Source organism: Pempheris klunzingeri, chromosome 2, assembly GCF_042242105.1.
Source record: "Pempheris klunzingeri isolate RE-2024b chromosome 2, fPemKlu1.hap1, whole genome shotgun sequence".
Taxonomy (NCBI): Eukaryota; Metazoa; Chordata; class Actinopteri; order Acropomatiformes; family Pempheridae; genus Pempheris; species Pempheris klunzingeri.
The window spans coordinates 8,554,050-8,573,617 of NC_092013.1; the positions used below are offsets into that span (position 1 = coordinate 8,554,050).

General features: G+C 43.5%; 1 protein-coding gene across 4 annotated transcripts in view; it reads right to left on the reverse strand.

Moving 5' to 3' along the window:
• Positions 1-19,568, reverse strand: part of foxp4 (forkhead box P4) — a 141,038-nt gene that overhangs the window by 74,057 nt on the left and 47,413 nt on the right. For 3 of the 4 annotated variants that reach the window (XM_070852114.1, XM_070852106.1, XM_070852089.1), the window contains exon 1: positions 18,906-19,408. The exons of the other annotated variant lie outside the window; for it this stretch is intronic. The gene's annotated coding sequence lies outside the window, so the exon portion shown is untranslated. Of the gene's footprint in view, positions 1-18,905; positions 19,409-19,568 lie in introns of those variants that run through there. 4 annotated transcript variants of the gene reach the window in all.

The following is a 19,568-nucleotide window of genomic DNA, read 5'->3' on the forward strand; positions in this document are numbered from 1 at the left end:
GGTGGGGGGGCAACACACACACACACACATGAATATACTTATGCACAGGCATCTGCTGAAGGTATGCTGAAAATTAACATACTCACAAAGGCACAAAGTGTCTGAGGTGTTAAAAAACACATGGCCGTGTTTGAATTTATAAAAAATTAGTATTTGAATATTGTCCCACGCAAAGTGTCCTTGGGATCACTCTAATCCTCTCAGGTATGCCACTTTCCCATGGTCCAACCTAACCTCAGCACATACACATACACATACACACACACACACACACACACAGGGGAGATTATTAAAGCAACCTCGTGGCACATGGAGGTTCCTGATGGATTTAACATCAGGAATGATTGTTAACTTTTAGGACTAAAAAGACTTGGAGTGACTCCTGAGAAAAACGGAGCTCTTAGCCAGACACACGGATCACATGACAACCGGGCCGCAGCAGCAGGGACCCCTGGGAAAACGGCACAGTGCCATCTCTCAGATCACACAGACTCAGGAGCCAAGCAGTAATGACGCTGTGCAGCTCTATCATGTGTAGGTATGAATATACCATTCACATATGTAGAAGGTTGAAGTGGTTTTTGATGTGAATATGTGCATCACAGTCAAGTGGAAAAAAAAGAAAAAGATAATCACCGTGAAATAAATTAAACCTATTAAGAAGAACATATGCTCAAGGTGACAGAAGAAATTAATTTGGCTCAACTATTGAGACCCATACCTCCACCCTGCTATAGGATTTCTACCAAACTAATTATCACGCTCCACTTTCAGAAATAATAAGGAAAGTACTTAATAGGTTAGGATTCGCCCCTGCATTCATATGTCCATTTAACATCCCTGCTTTCATGCCCACACACTCTTTCCTTAATGCAATTTCACATCCGTGATTTAAAATAGGGGAAGGAATTATATTTCAAGTGGTGTCAGGATTAGAATATACAAGCAGTGATATTAAAATACTGTAAGGTCTTTTGTGTATGTGCCGAGTCTTTCCGAGTGGCTGAAGCGGAGGTAAAGATGTTAAATAATGTTTTTGTCACAGTTTAGGACGATGGAGGAATTACAATGAAACCACAGATCTCTGATTAGTCTTCTCTCACTGTATATTAATTTTGTTCCCCCTCTGCTTTATGCTGGTTGGGAGTTTAATTTTTAAACAGAGCACAGATAGAAAAAGACCCCCAAGTGTGTGCTCCTACGCCAGCAACCGAAGTCTGTTTATCTAGTCAGCCCATTCGCTCCAATTATAACAACATCCAAATGCAACTATTGTTTCATTTCAAACATTCTTTAAAATTAAATTCACTTTTTTGTGTTTTTATCCTCGTACTTACGCACCACTGAATTAGCATTTCAGCGCCCCAGGGCTATGGAGAAAGTGTGAAGTCAAAATGCAGGTTAGGCCAGTTTTGTTCATTATCAGTGCAACAAAAGTTAAGCATAAAATAAATGAATTAAAAGATTGAGAAAGCCCTTAAGATGAGTTTTTATCAAAATTGTGTTTTTCATTACTTATTTTTCAAAGAATTTAAATGTGATTAACATTAATCATGCATTTGTGAGAATCTTCATGTGAACCACAGCCCCCCCTTTTATTTTCATTAACATATACCCTCCTTTCCCCGTTTCTCTCTGTGTAATATGTCACTGAGCTCTGTGTTTCTGTAATTTTGTGAAAGGTAACAGGGCGCTAGTCGGGGAGAGAAAGGGAATCGATATCCCAATGAAGTCTGAGAGGATTACTATATGTCACTTCCTCTGAGTACAGCTCATATCACACACACTCCCCACGCACAGACCACAAACATCTCCTGTCTCCAAAGGCATCAACTGAGCTACTGTCAGATACATCAAAATAAAAAAATAAAAGCATTATAAAAATACAGTGAGTCTGAGAGGGAGAGGTCTATTAAGTGCTGTGGTTTTCTATTAAACTCTAGTGGGGGCGGGGGAGAAAAGGGGAAGAGGAGTTCACATTATCTAAGAGAATTCCAATTAACACTCTCCCCCTCAGTAATTAGCTACTAAAATAGCTAGCGAACAAACCCAAAATCCCAACCCTGACGCCACCACTCTGCCTAATTAATTCTCAAATCAGGAGCATCCCATGCAGAAAGGAACCTGATAGTGTAGATGACAGACAGACTGGTCAGAATAAACCATGAGGACTGGTGTTAAAGTGTAAATTAAAAAAGAATGAAAAACTGTCAATCTGCTTGTGAGCTCTCTGTTTTTTTGTTCGTCATCATTTCCACCACATTGTGTGTTACTTTTCTTTTAGACTTGTGACAATGTCTCCATACTTTAGGAGAAAAATGCTGTAGTAGACTTACTGTAACAGAATGAGAGTAGAGTTAATTAGTAGATACATTTAGTCGCATACAAAAGCAAATACCATTCACCTACATGATGAATAAAACGTAAGTGAGATAAAATAAGAGATACAAAATAAAAAAAAGGAACACACTGAGCAATCTAGGCTGAGCAAAATGAAGAGAATGAGGGAGAGAAAGCTGAAGCGAGGGACATAGCCAGAAAAGCAGATATCTTTTCGCCGCCTGCCGCTCATTTGCTCCTTCACTGGTCAGTTCTTCCACTGTTTAATGCAAACAGATGAGGCCTTTTCTCGCTCTTTTTCCAAATCCTTTCTTTTTAACGGTGGCTTCTTGGCCTCGGCAGTAACGTCAGCGCAGCCTCTATTAAAACAGCATGTGTCCCAGACTGCTACACGCACACACAGAAACACACACACCCTATGAAAGCAGAGGTTTTTTGGTGAACTTTTAACCTCTTTCCATGAAGTGACATCTGGGGCACGGGGGTTAAAGTGTGCCTAAAGTTTTTACACAAAATGCTGTGCGGAGATATACAACAGATATGTAAATAAAACATGTACAATCAGAGGTAGGTATCTGTGTAAGCTGCATTAATATGTCATCTATCTGCACCTCCTATCAGTGACCAGTGCTGCTGCTAACAAGACAGAGATAAACTCAATCAGCCAACAACTTACCTGGCCACAAGGTGGACTGTAAGATCCCACTCTAATAACACCAGCCTAATTCATATGCATTTCAATATGCACATGGCGACCTGTTTCAATTAGACCTCCAACGCACACACATACTCACACACAGCTTGGGAACAATACAGTAGTTCTTCTTTTAATATATTGAGATACCCATCAGGTAGATTTTACACTGATTTCTTCAGCCCCCACACACACACACAAATACACACAAGCTCATGAAAAACGAAGTCACACACACAGATAGACACTGTGGCACATTATAAAAAACATATGCTGTCACACGCTGATCTGTATCTGGACAAGTTAAACTGTGATAAAGTCACTCTTCAACCACAGCAATCGATGGAAGTAATTTATTTACCTCACCAGGCTATTTCTGCTCTGTCTTCAGACAGAAGGAGAGAGGGAGGAAGAGAGAGAGAGAAAGACAGAGGGAGATTTGGCAAGCATGTGTGAGTGGTGTGTAAATTAATCTAGCAGCAGTGAGATCCAGAGCCATGTATAAGTCCATAAAACAAGAGGAGGTTAAAGCAGCTCACATCATACATACACACATCAGGCAAAGGTCCAACACCAAAACCACTTCTTCCAGAGAGAGAAGAGACGTGAAACGTCATCTAGGTTCCATTAATGTGATGTGCTATCCCTAGATGCCACTAAAAAGAGGAAAAAAAGAACAGTTAAGAGTTCTTTCTTTCTTGCTTGCTTTCTCTCCATTCAAAAGCAACACACGCTGGCGAGAGGCCTGTCCACGGTCCTTAACTTTAACTCAATGAAATAAAAGGCACTTAACTAAGCCTCAATGATCGATACAAACACTGCTGCTGGCTGGTGCTCTCCCTCTCTCTCTCTCACACACACACACACACACACGCAGACATACACTTATCCCACCTCCTCAGATGCTCATGCATATGCATGTCCATTGTGATTTATGCATCCTGGCGGGGGTGTGCGCCTATCTGAGAGCAAGGCCAACACACAGGTCAGCTCATTTGTAAATCAGTTGCCTATTTATGGATGTGTATGTGTGAGTGTTTGTGTGTGTATGTGCATATCTGTGGATGTTTGCGCCTATAAATCTGTGTGTGTGTGTATGGGTAGAGGTCAGTGTTGGAAACAGGCTCATAATCACTGTAGCGCCTTCATTCATTATATTTATTGAACTCTTTCCAGCTTCTGGTCTTAGTGTGTGTAAATCACACAAGTTCTACCCTATGGGTTGCCGTCCGTTCAGTGTGTGTATGTATGTGTGTGTGTGTGTGTGTTCCAAGTCATGTCCACTGAGTGCTGACTGCTTCTGCCAACCGGGACTCTGACCCTGCTCTTTGCAGCAGGATGTCACCCAACTTTCTAACCTCTCTTATTATTCTCAGGGAATGTTGGGGAAAAGCCTTTAGAAAAACGCCTTCCCATCAGAGTGGCTGTCAGCTAATGGGGTCCCCATAGTCTCTCCTGTCCTTTGCACTGGATTATGGGTAAAAAATAAGACTAGACCTACACTCGAAAAAGGTGTTAGGGGTTAAATGTACGTTAATTTGTGGCATAATCTGAGAGTATAGCCTTCTTTGCACACAAAGTGAAGAAAACAGTGTGTGCTTTCCTTTGTGGAAATTCAGTGGTGTTGCTCCACCCTCCTCCCACCGCCTCTGAACAACAGATTTGGGCTAAAAGGGCAGCTGCTTGTCCCCCCTCCCCTAAAACCCTGCTATGCTGCTCCCCCTGCAACCCTTCCACCCTGTCTCTCTTCCAAAAAAAAGCCCAGGAGGAAGCCTGTTGTTTTCAACTTGTTTTTGACACGGCTGTGAATGGAAAAGTTCCAACTGGAACGGTCATCCCAGAAAAAGTTGCATTTAATTTGACCACTATTTTCCCTGTGTGTTGCGCAGGATAAATTCCAAAATCATTTGAAAGACAGCAGTAAAAAGAGTAAAACACAGTGTACCATGAGGCTGTCTGTTTATCCATCTATCTATCTATCTAGCTGTCTGTCTCTACTTTTCTGTTTTGCTACGTTGTCAACACAGGCAACCGTATCCCAGAAATAAACCCTGCATTAGGCCAGCCAGCAACCATGGTTTGTAACGTCATCACTTACACACAACAGTTTATACTCTCCACGATGCAAAAAATATCATTTGGAAAGCCTACAGCAAGTGCCTGGATATACAAAACAGGAAATATGAAAATATTACAAGCTATTGCAACACAAAAAAATAACACCAGGGGAAACACTATCGAGATAAAACACCTCAAACACACAATCAATCCCTGGTGGCGTGTGTAAGTGAGCTCATAGAGATGTTTCAATGGATTAAAAACTAGTGTGAATGCGTGCCCAATCACATAAGACAGCAGGGTCTGACCTCTGTGTGTGTTCATGTGTGTGGCAGTGTTTGTTTGTGTGTGAGTGTGTGTTTGTGTGTATGAGGGGGGTGCCCATGTGTGTAACTGAAGCCAAACTGTAGGCCATATGCCATTCTCCCTCTGGTGCCAGCTGCCCCCCCCCCCCGCCAACCAGACACACACACAAACACACACACAGTCTTCCCTGTAAAAAAAAAAAAAAAAAAAAAAAAGCCCCTCCACTTCATTAGGAAAGTAAACACAAGTGCTGTCTGAAGTGGCTAATTAGAGACTAATTACTCCCTGCTCGTTACTAATGCAAATTAGATTACGCTGCTTAACTTCCTCATGTCCACAACGCTGCTGTTAATTGAGGCCTTTTGAAATTAAATTACCCGCTAATTAGCATATCAAAACCATTAATTCTGAGCAAGGAGAGAAAAAAAACAACAACAAATGCCAAGTTTTGCTAATGCGTTTTGCTAATTGAATATGTACGCTCAATACAGGGGTTTGTGCTAGGAATACCTATTCAGCTGATTAGCGTGCACATGCGCTCGTGTGTGCGTGCGCGAGCGCAGCCAGACAGAAACACCATGCATCATAAGAGCAGCATGTAATTAAAGGAACCATTCCATCTCTCCAAACGCTTTGTCAATATTTCCCTCTGAACGCACGACTCCACTGATATTCAGCGTGCGGATACAGCAGAGACACAGAGAGAGGAGTGTGAGAGGGGATGGATATTCATCTCATGAGAGGCAAAAGAGGCACTATATGTGAATGTGGAGTGTGTGTGTGTGTTGCAGTGGTATGTGAGCGGGGTTAACGTTTGTCCAGGCTGTAAGCCTTCTTTGAAGTAAGGAACTCTGTCTCTCTGCTGCTCTCCTAAAGCCCCGGACCCCTGCCTGCTCTTTCTCTGCATCCCCCTCTCTCTTCAACCGGCCCCTCTTCACCTCCGCTACAATACCTGTCCAATTAGGGAAACACACACACGCACATACATACATCCACATTTTATGGCCACTAGCAGGTGAACAGCCCAATCTTTCCTTCAATCAAAGCTGTTTTTTTTTTTCTCTCCACTAACTGAATAGACGATTTGAAACTTTGTGGATTAGAAATGGTGAGCATATTCATGGCCGGGCCTACCCGCTTATGAATAAGAGAGGAGAGGCGCCGAGAAGCCAGGAGCTATTAGCTACTTTAATCTGCTGATGAAATAAAAGAATCATACATCTAAAGATCCATCTCAGCTTTGCATGTAAAACCAGCCGAAATAATGTCATTCTGAACAACCCCCCTTTCCCTTTTCCTAAATATCTATCCAATCAGGGTGCGTGAAAAGCCCCATTCAGGTTGGCCCTTTAAAAGTTTCCTCTTATTACACTTTCCAACTTCTCAATTTATTATCCCTATAATGGCAGATGAAAAAACGAATGGTAAAATTGAGAGGTAGCCATACAAAAAAATTAAATAACCATGATAATTAGATGTAAAGATATTATAATTCCTTTAACAGGATGCATAGAAACTGCTGCTCAACAATATTTGCCCTAATTGCTAGAATTATCATATTAACCAGTTACCATTTGAGTAAGTTGATTAAAAAATTGATTATTCGTCTATTTCTTTTAGGAGTTTCTTAATCAAAATCTTACATCCTTGAAAAATTAATTTGAAGCCGTTTCTTATCAGTTAATTAAATCGGGTTGGAAGTCATTTTTTCTGTGCAGCATGATTAGAACGGTTCTGTTCTCTTCTGTTCAGACACCATGACGTTAGAGGGGGAACTTTTCACTGTCTCATCAAACATTCACAACCACAAGAATAGGACTTCTTTGAAGGGCCCGCCGCCTTTTTTTTTCTTCCAAACCTCTGCCTTTCTGATAAATTGTGCTATACCCAATAGATCTTTCTTTCTCGTTAACACATTCTCATTAACGGACAGAGAAAGCGAAAGGAGAGGGGAGGGGAAGAGAAAAGGAGAGCGGCGAGGAGAGGCAGAGGGAAGTGAGGGGGAGCTGAAGGGGGGGGGGGGGGGGGGGGCAAGAGGTGGGAAAAACAGGGCAGAAAAACAGAACCAATGGCAGAGATAAAGTCAAAGGGAGAAATGAATGCGCTGAGAAATTTTACTACACAATGGAGAAAATGAAATAATATAAGGACAACACAGCCTGGGTGAGAGCCTTGGGATGGCCTGAGCTGAGACTAAACAACTAAGCTGGGAGCTAAAACAAGACGTGCGATTCATGCAGAAACAAAACTGCTCTGTCTTAGCAATTAAATTGTAGTTTCTGCAAAATCAAAAGATTTTTATTTTGTAAGAAATAAGCATGAAAATAGTATACGTATCAATTATGTATAATGTATCGATTCAAATTTGCAGCCTTAAAGACTACACATCAGAGGGTGACTTCACCTCAGAAAACTAGTTTTCTATTTCTGGAGGAAGACTAATTATAAAGCTGTGCCCCTGGGAAAGAAAAGCCCCTCTTGAAGGAGAGAGGGAGGCAGAGAGTCCATTCAGCACTGGCATCAGTGGAATATAAGTTTGTCTCTCTCTACTTCAGCGAGCAGCAGAGCAGAACCGAACAGATACAGTGCGCTCCACTCATCTGTCCATCCCCGACTCCTCAGGGAGGTATGGGAGGATTGGAGAGGGAGGGAGGGGGTTGAAAAGGAGAATTAAAAGAAGAATCGGTGTGGATAGAGAGCAGTATGGTGAGTCTCTCTGATTGGATAATGAATTGAATGATTATTAGAGCCCGGCTAGTAAAGTTACGCAGAAATCTCAGCTCGTCATCAGCCAATCAACACTCTCCCTCATAAACCAATCAAACCCCCAACCGGGGGGGGGTTAGCGGCGGCAGAGGTGTGGGGGCTTTTCTATTTGCTCTTCCATCTGCCCTCCCCCATATTCCTCTCTCTCTCGTTTTCTCTTACAGCACGTCATTCTGTCTTTGGTACAGCTGCCCTCATCTTTCTCCGTGGGAGACAAGGAATTCTCAAAGCCACAATTACCGCACAGAACTATCAATTTCCCCTTCTATTAACCCTGTGGGAAGAGAGGGGACGAGGGAGAGGAAGGAGAGAGCAGAGAAGGGGATGAGAGATTCAAATTTGGGATGAAGAAGGCCACCTCGGTCCGCTCCTCCTCCCCCGACACCCTCCCCCCAGGGTGCAGTCATGTGTTTGGGCTGAGGAGGGAGAGAATTACACCTCCTCAGGATGAACTTGACCCCACCACTGGAGGTCAAACAAGTTACTATACAGCACAGGGCCCCTATCCTCATTACCAGCAAATAGGCTCTGCCGCTGTTCCACTAATGCGGACTGTGTGTTAATAACAAGCGCCCAAACCACTGCGCAGAGCTGTCGAAAGCAAAGAGAGAGATAGACAGAAAGGGAAGACAGCAAGGAGGAGGATGGAGAGAAAGAGAGGAGAGAGAAAAAGGGCAAAGAAGAGAATGGGAGGGATAAGGAGGGGGCGTGAGCCAGGAGTTGTGTTTCTTAGATCAGCGACTAAGGGCCTGCGCGCCGCAACAACGGACGACTGTGACGGCATGCCTGCTCTCAATGCTCTACTCCCCTCTTCTCTTCTCCTTTGCTTTCTCACTTCCCTTCCGACCTCCTCCTGCTTCTCCCCCCCTCCACCCATCCCTCCACCCACTCTCTGAGCGCACCCCTGGGGGAGCCGCTCAAACCAAACCCAGCCTTCAGCAAAGTTTTGCAGGCAAACTTTTCACAAAGCCCCCAGAAGCCGTACGCCTGCCTGACAGTACGAAGCATGCCAGGGTTTCATTGCCACTCACCCTCCCTCCTGTCCTCTTTTTTTGTACTTTAGTCCTTCGTTCCTCCCTCAGTCCCCTCCCTCGTTTATGCTCACTACTTTCCGAGGCTAATGCACTGTTCCTGACTGACCTTTAGACAATGGGAACCTGCAGCAGCAGAAGTTGCCGATTAGGGCTACAGGTTGCATACGGCAGCACTGACCTTCACTGGGCAAACGGGCATTGTGGTGTCTGCTAATCCTACAACCCAATGGCCACCTTTCAGCCTGATAACAAATGCCCTTAGTCTTTGATCTTTGAAAGTATAAAAGTTTACAGATGAGAATTATTAAGAATATGAGTGAATGTAATCGTTCCCTGCCTCTCTTACATGACATTTGCTCACATTCAAAACAGGCAAAACATCTGACAAATAGGATAAAAGAGGAAAAAATTTATTTATTTATGAATTGTTTCCAATTTGTTGTTAAAAAAAAAGGGAAAAGGTATTTTTAGTCATTTTAACACACTCACATAAAAACATAAAAGCATCTAAAAATAGCAGACTGTCAAGAGGGCTATTGATTATTTGTATCAATTGATGAATTTGTATTGAGTCTTGTCATCTCAGTCATATAGAATAAATGATTCGTATTGAAAAGAAGCCTGAGGAGAGGTAGCAAATGTTGGAGGTAAACTGTGATGACAGCTTGGATGTAATGAAGAGGCTGAGGGAACACAGAGCCGCGATAATTAGAGACAACAGGCATGACAGGGAGTGGAGGAGAGGAGGAGAGAGGGAGAGAGGGAGAGCACAGACGGGGGAAAGAATGGATGGACAGGAGAAAGTGCACCAGAGTAAGAGGCAGGAGAAAAGAGAGACAGAGAGTGTTGAGTCCTTCACAGTGAGTGACTATCAGAGCTCCGACAGGGAAAAGAACACTTTCCGACCAACCACGGACCAGAAGTGAAGGCAGCCCTGGCAACTGCAGGCACGCATGCTGTGTGTGTGTGTGTGTGTGTGTGTGCAGTCTTATGAGTGACACACAAACATCTTTCCCGATATATTAAAACATTTTTTTTAAAAAAAGGTCTGATAAAATTTCCTTTTTGAATTTATGTATGTGTCGTAAGTCAACCGAAATTGTCTGTGGAAGGAGGGAAAATGTCCGGGTTTAAACATTGTGTTGTGCCTTTGTAGATACAGAGGGAAATGAGCATGTGACAGCAGTGTATTTGAATGATGTTTTCCTCTTTTAATCCAGGAAAAAATTGTTTTAATTAATTGTTGAAAGAAAAACTAATGGCATATTTTTTTTTATTTTAAAACTTAAATTGATGTATTGAAGTTGAAAAATGAAAAACTATGGCACATGTAAAAAAAAAAAAAAAAACAATTAGAAAACTTTTTCTTTAATTAACATGAAATCTGATAGCAGTAAATATATTTGAACAGTATCATATGCAGCCAGTTCGAATAGTTTGAAAATTACCTTGGCTTGAACACTTAGCCAAGAATCTAAACACTAGAATCAAAGACTAAACCTTTCTGTTCAAGACAAGCATTACTTTTCCTACTTTTTAACTGCTCTTTTCTTGTTTTTCAGCGCTCTCTGCTTTTCCTTTCCTCTCGGCCCCTGACCAACATTCTGCCGGCAAACAGCTATCGCTGCTTCAAAGGCCAACAGCCCACAACGCAAACACACACACATACACACTTCGCCTTCTCTCTCCTCAGGAACATGAGAGCTGGCTCTAATTCACAGGCTGGTAAAGCTGTGGTGGACAGCAATCTTGATCTGGCAGGATTAGGCTACTTTTATTTCCCCGAGAGCCACAGGGAGGGGGGGGTGAGTGTGTGTTGTGTGTGTGTGTGTGTGTGTGTGTGAGGTTGGGGGGGGGGGGGGGGGACTAAAATCCTTCTACAAATGTCAGACAACGACCGATGACCAGGGACTGCAGGGACACACATTCACACACACGCAGGCTCACACACTCATAAACACTCCTGAAAAAGCCCAAAGTGCCACCCAGAAAAAGATACTCATCACTCTCCGTCTCATCAGTCTGAGGAAGAGGGGATGTGGGGGCAAGAAAGGAGCAGAGGAGGAGGAGGGAGTGAGGGAAGGAAGGAGGGAGTGAAAGAGGGATGGAGTGAGGGAGGGGGGATTACACAATTATTCAGATAACAGCTGGGTATAATCTAGTGGCAGATGTCTCTTGGTCAACAATGCCCACCACACACAGGCGTGCATGTGTATGCACATACACACCAACAGAGTTTCAATGCCCAGCGAGCAGCCACAGAAAAAAAAAAAAAAAAACAGCCACAGCTCTCTATCGCTCTGTCTGGGAAAGTTTTTCTAAAAATCAGTCTCTGATGCAGATCTGTAATAATAAAGCAGGTTTTCTCCAGGACAATGAAACGTCTAAAAAACACACACAAGTTGGGAAACTGACGACCTGTTTGCTTTTCTTCTCCTCCAACAGCCGTCTGAAAAACAAAACCTAAAACCTGAGGAATTCTGTCCGAGGAGGAGAGAGGTGGAGGGTCACCCGTTGATTGACAGTTAATTGTAGCAGCACATGCACACGCCCACGCAATAAGTGTACACACATGCAGAACAGCATCCCTCTCGTCTGTGAGCGATCTCCAAGACTCCCGATAGTGGCAGTCACCATCTTCCCATCCTGCCTCCCCCCCTCCCCTCGCCTCGCCTCCCCTCCCCTCTCTGAAAGGGCACTATAGAAGCCATAGTGTCTGCACCCCACTGGGCAAAGCCTCCACAGTCTCTTCACCTTGAGAGCCACCGCAAAAGGAAGATGAAGAAGACAAAAGAGTAGGAGGACAGAAGTTGAGAATGACAGACAGAGAGCACTGAATCATATTTATCATATTAACTCTAAGAATGATCTCCGAGTATTTCTTCCAGAACTTTTGGATAGACTAAATTCCCAAGCCCTTTTCCACTCTAGCATTAACAAATCCTCATGTGAGGTTACATGTAGCGGAGGAGGAAGGAAGGGCGGCCCAGGCAAGTGGTGAGAGCGAGCTCTGTCAATCCGTCAACCCAGGCAGCCTATTGTGATTTGGTTTAACACTGGTTAACAGCCCGTCCTGTCAGGGGATGGATCATCCCACAGCGCCTCACATGCTAATAGCTTAAGTAGGCATCCCATGTCCCCCGGAACTAATACCATAAATACTAATACCATAAAAGAGCAGTGCACACCAACGCTCCAGCCCCACTTTCGCCTGTGTTAGCCAACATCCCGATACTTTGCGGATTAGAAAACATAATGAGATGCATTTAAATGGTTATTACCTCCCCAATCCAGGACGGTAAGGAACAGAGGACGAGAGGATATATTGCATTGCTAATTTCCTATCATCATATGTTAATGTAAAGTCATCCTGGTTGAAGCAGTTCAAATATTCTGAATCAAATCAAAAACTGAAAACTGCTAAAATAAATCAGGTTAATGGTAGATATGATAAATGACCTGAATGATCACGAATGAACTAAAAATAAAAGGAGCAAACTAATGAGCTGAGAAATCTAAATTTAAGGTATTATTTTTCACCAAGGTTTATATCAGGAACTGGTGAGGGAATGAGAATTAAAGCTGATTTGAGTTCAGTCAGGTGGTAGTTGAGTTTATGGACCTGGATGTGAATCCCTGTACACCCCTCATCTTCTGTGAGTCTCAGCATTTTATCGAAGCGTTCACTCACGCGCTCGGCGGATTTTACCGCCGTAGCACAACGGACAGACGAGCACTCAAGAGCTGTGTAACGCCTCTCTACAGTCAGATGGTTTATGAAATGTGCAAAATGTGCGCGCGGGTCTGTGTGTGTGTGTGTGTGTATCCATAACATTCTGAGGTCTGCGCTTCACAGCTGTCACCTACCCTTCACAGCCATCCTTTCAATACACATTAAAGCAGAGCTGCAGAAAGTTTAGTCACATTGTTGTTCTGAGCGAAGCTTTCCACTGATCTGCTCCCTCGGTTCCCCCGCTCGATTGACGGCTGCCCTGTCAGTTTGTCGCAGCGCTTTAGAAAACACCAACGGCTCTCTGATGAAGTGCTTACAAAAGGTCATAGGGTGGAGGCGATGGAGAGGAGGGGAGCCGACTACTGAGAGAGGGAGGCAGGGGAAAAGGGAAAGGAGACAGGACAGAGTGAAGGAAAATCCATAGCACAAATACAGCTGTCAGAAGCGATGCAGAGTTAGCAGGGGACACAACGAGCGATGAGAGCTTTTTCATGGAGACGCTCTGCTTGAACACAACAGGCGTTCTCTCTGTTTCGACACACAACGCCGCTCTGGTATTTTCTGCTTCCACTGACCATCTCGTGCGCCATGTGCTCTACCTGGCTGTGCCACTGACCCAATGATCACGCGAGACTCTTTCTTTCTGTCCGTCTGTGAGATCAGACTCAATGGCTCCAACTGCCTTACTTCACGATCTGCTCTCCTTCCCCCAGACTCTGCAGCCACAACCCTCTCCTTCAGCTCCAGCCTCAGGTGCCAAGCGCACTCTGGAGAGGCTGATCTAATGCTTCCTCAGCTATAATGACCCACGCCTAAAACCCCTCGCACTGCCGTTTCCCTCGTTCCTACAAGCCTTTCACTCATATGTTCTATCTCTCTCTGTCCCTCTCGCCCTCCCTCACACCCCCCTTCCACCCCTGCCCATAGGAAACAGTCTCTTCCGCTCTGAGCTGTTGGGTCACTCCTTCCCACATCCATCAGCTGTTAATGGGCTGGTGCTCTGTGGAGCTGGAGTAACATCTCTGAGCCGGCCTGCCTCCCAGCCACCCAGCACACGCACATAGAAAAACTCATCTGAAACGCACGGACATGTTAATGACCACAGGCTAAACCACTGTGTCAGGCTAAACGATTACCTTATCAATCACAGCGAGAGAAGTGCGTAAATTTTGGAGAATTTAGTTGGGACTGTGAGCAGGGCTGCTGTCACCGCACATGCAATGACAGCTCTTTCATGAGACACAAAAGGCAAAAGAAAAGGCAACAAAAGACAACGACTGCTCTCTCTCTCTCTTTCTCACACAGGTGGTCAACTTGCTAAAGACCGCCAAAGGCATCTTCGCGCTTTCTTTCCCTGCTGTCCTGCAACTTTCCTGTACAACACCGCCTTCTGACCCACCATAAAAACCCATCTCATCTTTGAAAAATGTGTGGGATTTACTATATGCACAGACAGACAGACAGACACACACACACACACACGTATTCAGCCCTCAACCTCTCCTAAATAACAGGTTCAATTAGAACCACATGTATAATCAGGCCTCAGTCTAAAGCAATGTGGCGGCAGTTTCACTGTGCAGTCAATCACTTCAATACACAACCAGAACGTTCCCCCACTTGCTGGCTGCCCATGAAGAGTAACACCACCATTCAATCAATTAATTTGTCAATTATATTTCATTAACATATTTTTAAAGAGGTAACTGGCCATAATTGCTATGATAATGGTATTCAGTGAATAAATATGGTGATGTGTAGGTTTTCACTTTCCATCTTTTTATATCACTAAAAAAAAGCAACATTTCTATTCCATAAAAATCAGTGATGCACGCAACTAAAATAAGTTTCTTTTTAACACATACTTACACAGTTTTTACAACCTGCAGAATATCTTATCCTACAGTGTTTCCACATTTAAAAGCCCAAAACACTTTCAGCTCAAAAGCTCACACCCTACGATAACGGCAGCTTCAGGACCAACACTTGAAATAATACCCTTTAAAAACATGCTTTCGCTCCCTGCACAGTGATATTTTTTGCTTTTCTCAAACCCTCCCATCTAAAGGATATTGAAAATTTAACCATTTCAGCTTTTAAGCAGGTAATGCACTAAGCGCTGTAATAGAAGTAAACCTGTGAGTATCTATCACAGGTCAAACCCTACATGTATAGCAGAGTCGTATACGGGTGCTCTTCAACATCACTTTGGAGCCAAAAGCCCACTCAGACTTGTGGGTTTGTGATAGCAGGAGGGTTTTAATGAAAAGAGATGGAGAGACGGACAGGCAAGCCATCAGCACTACCGACGCACAGGACATTTAAAACTTCAAAATACTGTCCATTTTCACTCAAGCAGGACAGGTGAATTGAGAAAAAAGCACTCCTGTACACACACACTACAGCACTCAGATATATACACTTTTCCACACATACATTCACACGCGCTCTTGCTGCAGGTAAGGACTCTCTGAGTGAGTTTATGGACTAACACAATCATATTGGTGGCTTTTAATCCCGCTGAAGGGGTTTTAAAAGCGCATGAGATTCAAAGCCATTATTGCCGTCTCTAGACGGTCTCATACGAGGCTGGAGTCACACACCGGCACACAGTCACACACACAGGACCGAGCTGAAAATCATCATAAAGTATTGTGTCAGTAAGCACAGCAGAGACAATTGTCTGGTGGAGTCTGACATTGATAAAAATCAGCAGTAGATGAGCAACTCTTACAAACAATGAAACAAAACAGGACATGGAAAAGACACAGCTGTCGAGGGGAGAGGAGAAGAAAAAAAAAGGGAGCAAAGACGGAAAAGTGTTGAGGCAAGTCAGATGAAAAAAGGTGGCAATGCTGAGGCAAACACACAGACACGGATGCACAATAGCCGACAGAAAGCAGAGAGAGTCAATCTGTCTCTGACACCTCTGACTTCCTGCACACGTACTCTTTTTTTTTTTTTTTTTAAACCCAAATAACTACTTCTGCCTCTCAAACACTCTTTTGTTCTTTGTGTCCTATTATATTTTCATGAAAAGCCTGTCACTGATGTGATAGCCAATCAACGAGCAAAGCCACCACACAGAACCGATAACTTTACAGTGAGTTTACACTCTTGGCAAACGCTGCACAATTTAAATGGAAATTGAAATTAAAAAAAAGAGCTCAGATGTGTCTCGTTGCTCTCCCTGACCTCCACTGTACTTTCTTTTTTTTTTTTTTTTGAGGTTTGCAAGTGATCATCACTGAGGCAATTCTAAATAAAAAAATTACAAATAACTAAATTGTTTAGTGATTTATATTTAGTTGGAAATTGTAACTACAACTTGAAACATCATTCTCTTAACTGAGACACCCCAGCTGCTGTGCTTAAGAGAAATTAGGCAGCTGAAAGCAACAAAAATCTTCATTTTTTTCAAAAGGGAGTCAGATCTGGGTGAATTTCTGAATTTCCCCCATCAATATTTCTAAGAAATCATTTCAGCAAATGTAGCATGTTAGACGAGTGTACAGGAAAGAATTATCCCTGATGCACTGAGGATTACTGGCAGCACATGACTGTGTGAATTATTTTAACTCCAATACAATGGTCCAGATATTCTGACTAAAATGAGCAAATTCACCATCTTAAATTCTCATCTAATTTTGCTGATTTAAATAAACATGAGGCTGTGTGAACACTACACTGTACATTAAAAAGCATTCATGTGCTGTGCAGCTTTTTATGAAGGCTGCAGCTTTAATGTGCAATTCATCTTGGTGAAATAAACTTTTTTTTTTTTTTTTTTTTGAGTGCGTTTTAATTCTGCATACACTTCACACCAGGGGCTCCGAGCCACCACAAAATACCTGCTTTCCTGTCTGACACCAGAAACGTGACAAGGTCATAAAACGTGATGAAGAGCTTTTTCATTCCCGCTGGATCTTCTATTAAAGAGCAATTAAAAGTGTGTCATCGCGTCGCGGAAATGCCACCACAGAGGATGGAGGGGGAGAGAGAGGAGGAGGAGGGGAGGGGGGGGGACACAACAGCAGAGAGAGGACACAGTAAATAAAATTAATTATGCCAAATGCCCCGGCGCCCATCAATCACGGGGCAATAATGCCCGTGTCAGAGTGTGCACCCACACGGCCTGTATGCTTTTCTCTCAATGACAGACAACTAACAGCAATTAATTGTCATTTCATCTCTCCCTCTTTTTTTTTTTTTTTTTTTCTCTGCAGCTTTCCATCATGCGGGACCTGAAGTCCATCTGACATGCCCTGGCTGATGTCTGATATTTATTTTAGGAGAGGAGGAGGTGGGGGGGGCACAAAAAGAAAAAGAACAACAGCAACTCAGTTCCCAACGACTCTTAAGTTGGTGTTACACATTTTGCAGTCACGCAAATTAAAGGCAGTTTGAAAACCGTTTAGCTCATTACAATGTGATGTTCTAAAAATTATAGTCCCGGTAATAAGTTGGCTTTTTTTTCCTTTTTCTCTAGGAAGAAAGGAGTATTTTCCTTTGTGGTGCAGGCCTACTTTCAGGCGGTTTGTGACTGCAGAAAGAAAGGAAAACATGGGTCATGCAGAGGTTCTGCTACAGACTTCAACCCCCTCAATTTCTAAAATTATAATAATGTCAAAGTCAGCTCTAAATGTGATCAAGTATTTTATATTTTTTGCCATCAAAAGTGCATCACGTGTGCGTTTCAGCGGTTGGTCCAACTTGTGAATTATTTGTTTTAAACTGATTGAGACGCATCAAGTGTTGCAACGCACTTATTATCACTGGTCACCAGCTTACAGGTTACATCCGTGTTTAATATTCTCCCGTGAAACTGGAATTAAACTTTTACTCCGCGTGAACAAACTTCCCTCCACGTCCTGGCGTCAAGACCCTCGAGCTGCATGTGGTTATTTATTTAATCTGGTCAGATTTGAGGGGAAATACACGCAGAAAGTGACGGCGAGGGTCACACAACGCGGTTCCAATTTCAAAAGTCAAAATCGTTTGAAAAGAAAGTATTGTCCCCCTGATCTATTGACCACGTCCACAAGAAAGCATTTCCCCCCCTTTCTTAACACAAGGGGTCTATTATCTCCACTGAGGGGTGTAATACCTTTTTTATATATAATTTCAAACGTTATTGTTTAATTGTAGAAAACAAAGAGAACCTGAGATTTTTAAAAGACTTTGAAATGTTTCGCCGCTGAGAGTCAAACAGTTCGAAAGCGATGACAAAGCATTCAAACGCTTCTCACACGGGTGTGTAAAATTATCACCACATAACCTTCGTCCGTGTTTATTATCAAATCCCTTAACGAGAGTTATTAACAGAGAGCAAAGTGGGGGTTTTGTTGCCTCCGTTCGTTGGTGAGATAAAAACTTTTGGCTGTCTCCTGAGCGCAGACTTTCGGACAATGACACTTTTTCCTCTTAAGCACTGGTCCTCTCGCTCCGCTAAACTGCGCTTTGGCAAATTAGAAGAGCTCAAATAAATTGCGATATCCCATTTAAATAACAGTGGTAATACACCACGGTTCGCCTCTGTGCGCAAACACGTGTGAAAGTGGCGAGGAGGGCGAGGGAAACTTATTCCGCCGTCGATTCTCTTTCTATTGTGGAAAAGATGAGAACAAGTTTCTTCAAAGAGGATTTTAAAACGTGGCTGATAAGTTTAGCGTTCAACACTCCGGTGAAATGAGTCAAAGTTGCAATGAAACATGGACGGAGGGAAGTCTGGAGGGGGGAAACTCCGTGTGTGCCCCGCCGCAGGCTGTAATGCTCTATAATACCCGATTATATTATTAGGCTGACTTGGAGGAGTTTGACAAACAATGTGCGATGAAAAGTTGAAGTTCGATGTTTTTGGTGGACTAATGTGTGTGTCAGAGAGTTTCAATGGAAGCACAGAGCGAGGAAAGAGTGAGGGGGATTAAAAAAAAAAACTAGTGGGGGAAAAGGAAAGTGTAGATAATGCATCAACCTGTTCTCTTGTTTTCTGAAGAAGTCAACTTTCACGCCAGTGGTTGGACCATGTGGACAGCCCCGCTTCTGCTCCTCGAGCCCCCGGCGCGTCCACTCTCTCTCTCGGCGACAAAAGGGGACACAAACCGACGGCACGAAAAAATAAAAAAAAAAATAAAAAAATAAAAATGGAAAGAAACAGAGAGGAGAGAGAGAGACAGAGAAATCTAGGACCTAAAACCGCAGGACCATTACTTTAAACGACAAAGCGTGCTCGTTAGTCCTTTCCTTTTTCCCTTTTGTGTGCGTCCTCTCTCCTCGGAGTGGCCCCTCTGGAGTGAAGTCAGAACAATACTGCCGCTAAAACTCTGGCACTGTGCGCAAGTTGCCGCGGAGAAAGAGCGCAGCTTCTCGTCTTGTTTTCTTGCGTCTCCTTTCCCCCCGCTATCTCTTCAAGAGGCTTATTCAGCGCGAATAACCTCTCCACCGGTCCTCACTTTTTGGCATCCCGTCTGTTGCTCGCTCGTTCGCTGGAAATCAGGGTTGAATCACTGGGGCTGTGTGTGTACACGAGTGTGGAGTGTGTGTGTGTGTTGCGGGGGGACAGTTTGCTGCGCTACCGTAATGCCTCTAAAGCAGGTGCGCGTTTTCATCGCTGCCCTATCCTCGCAAAGCCCTGGCG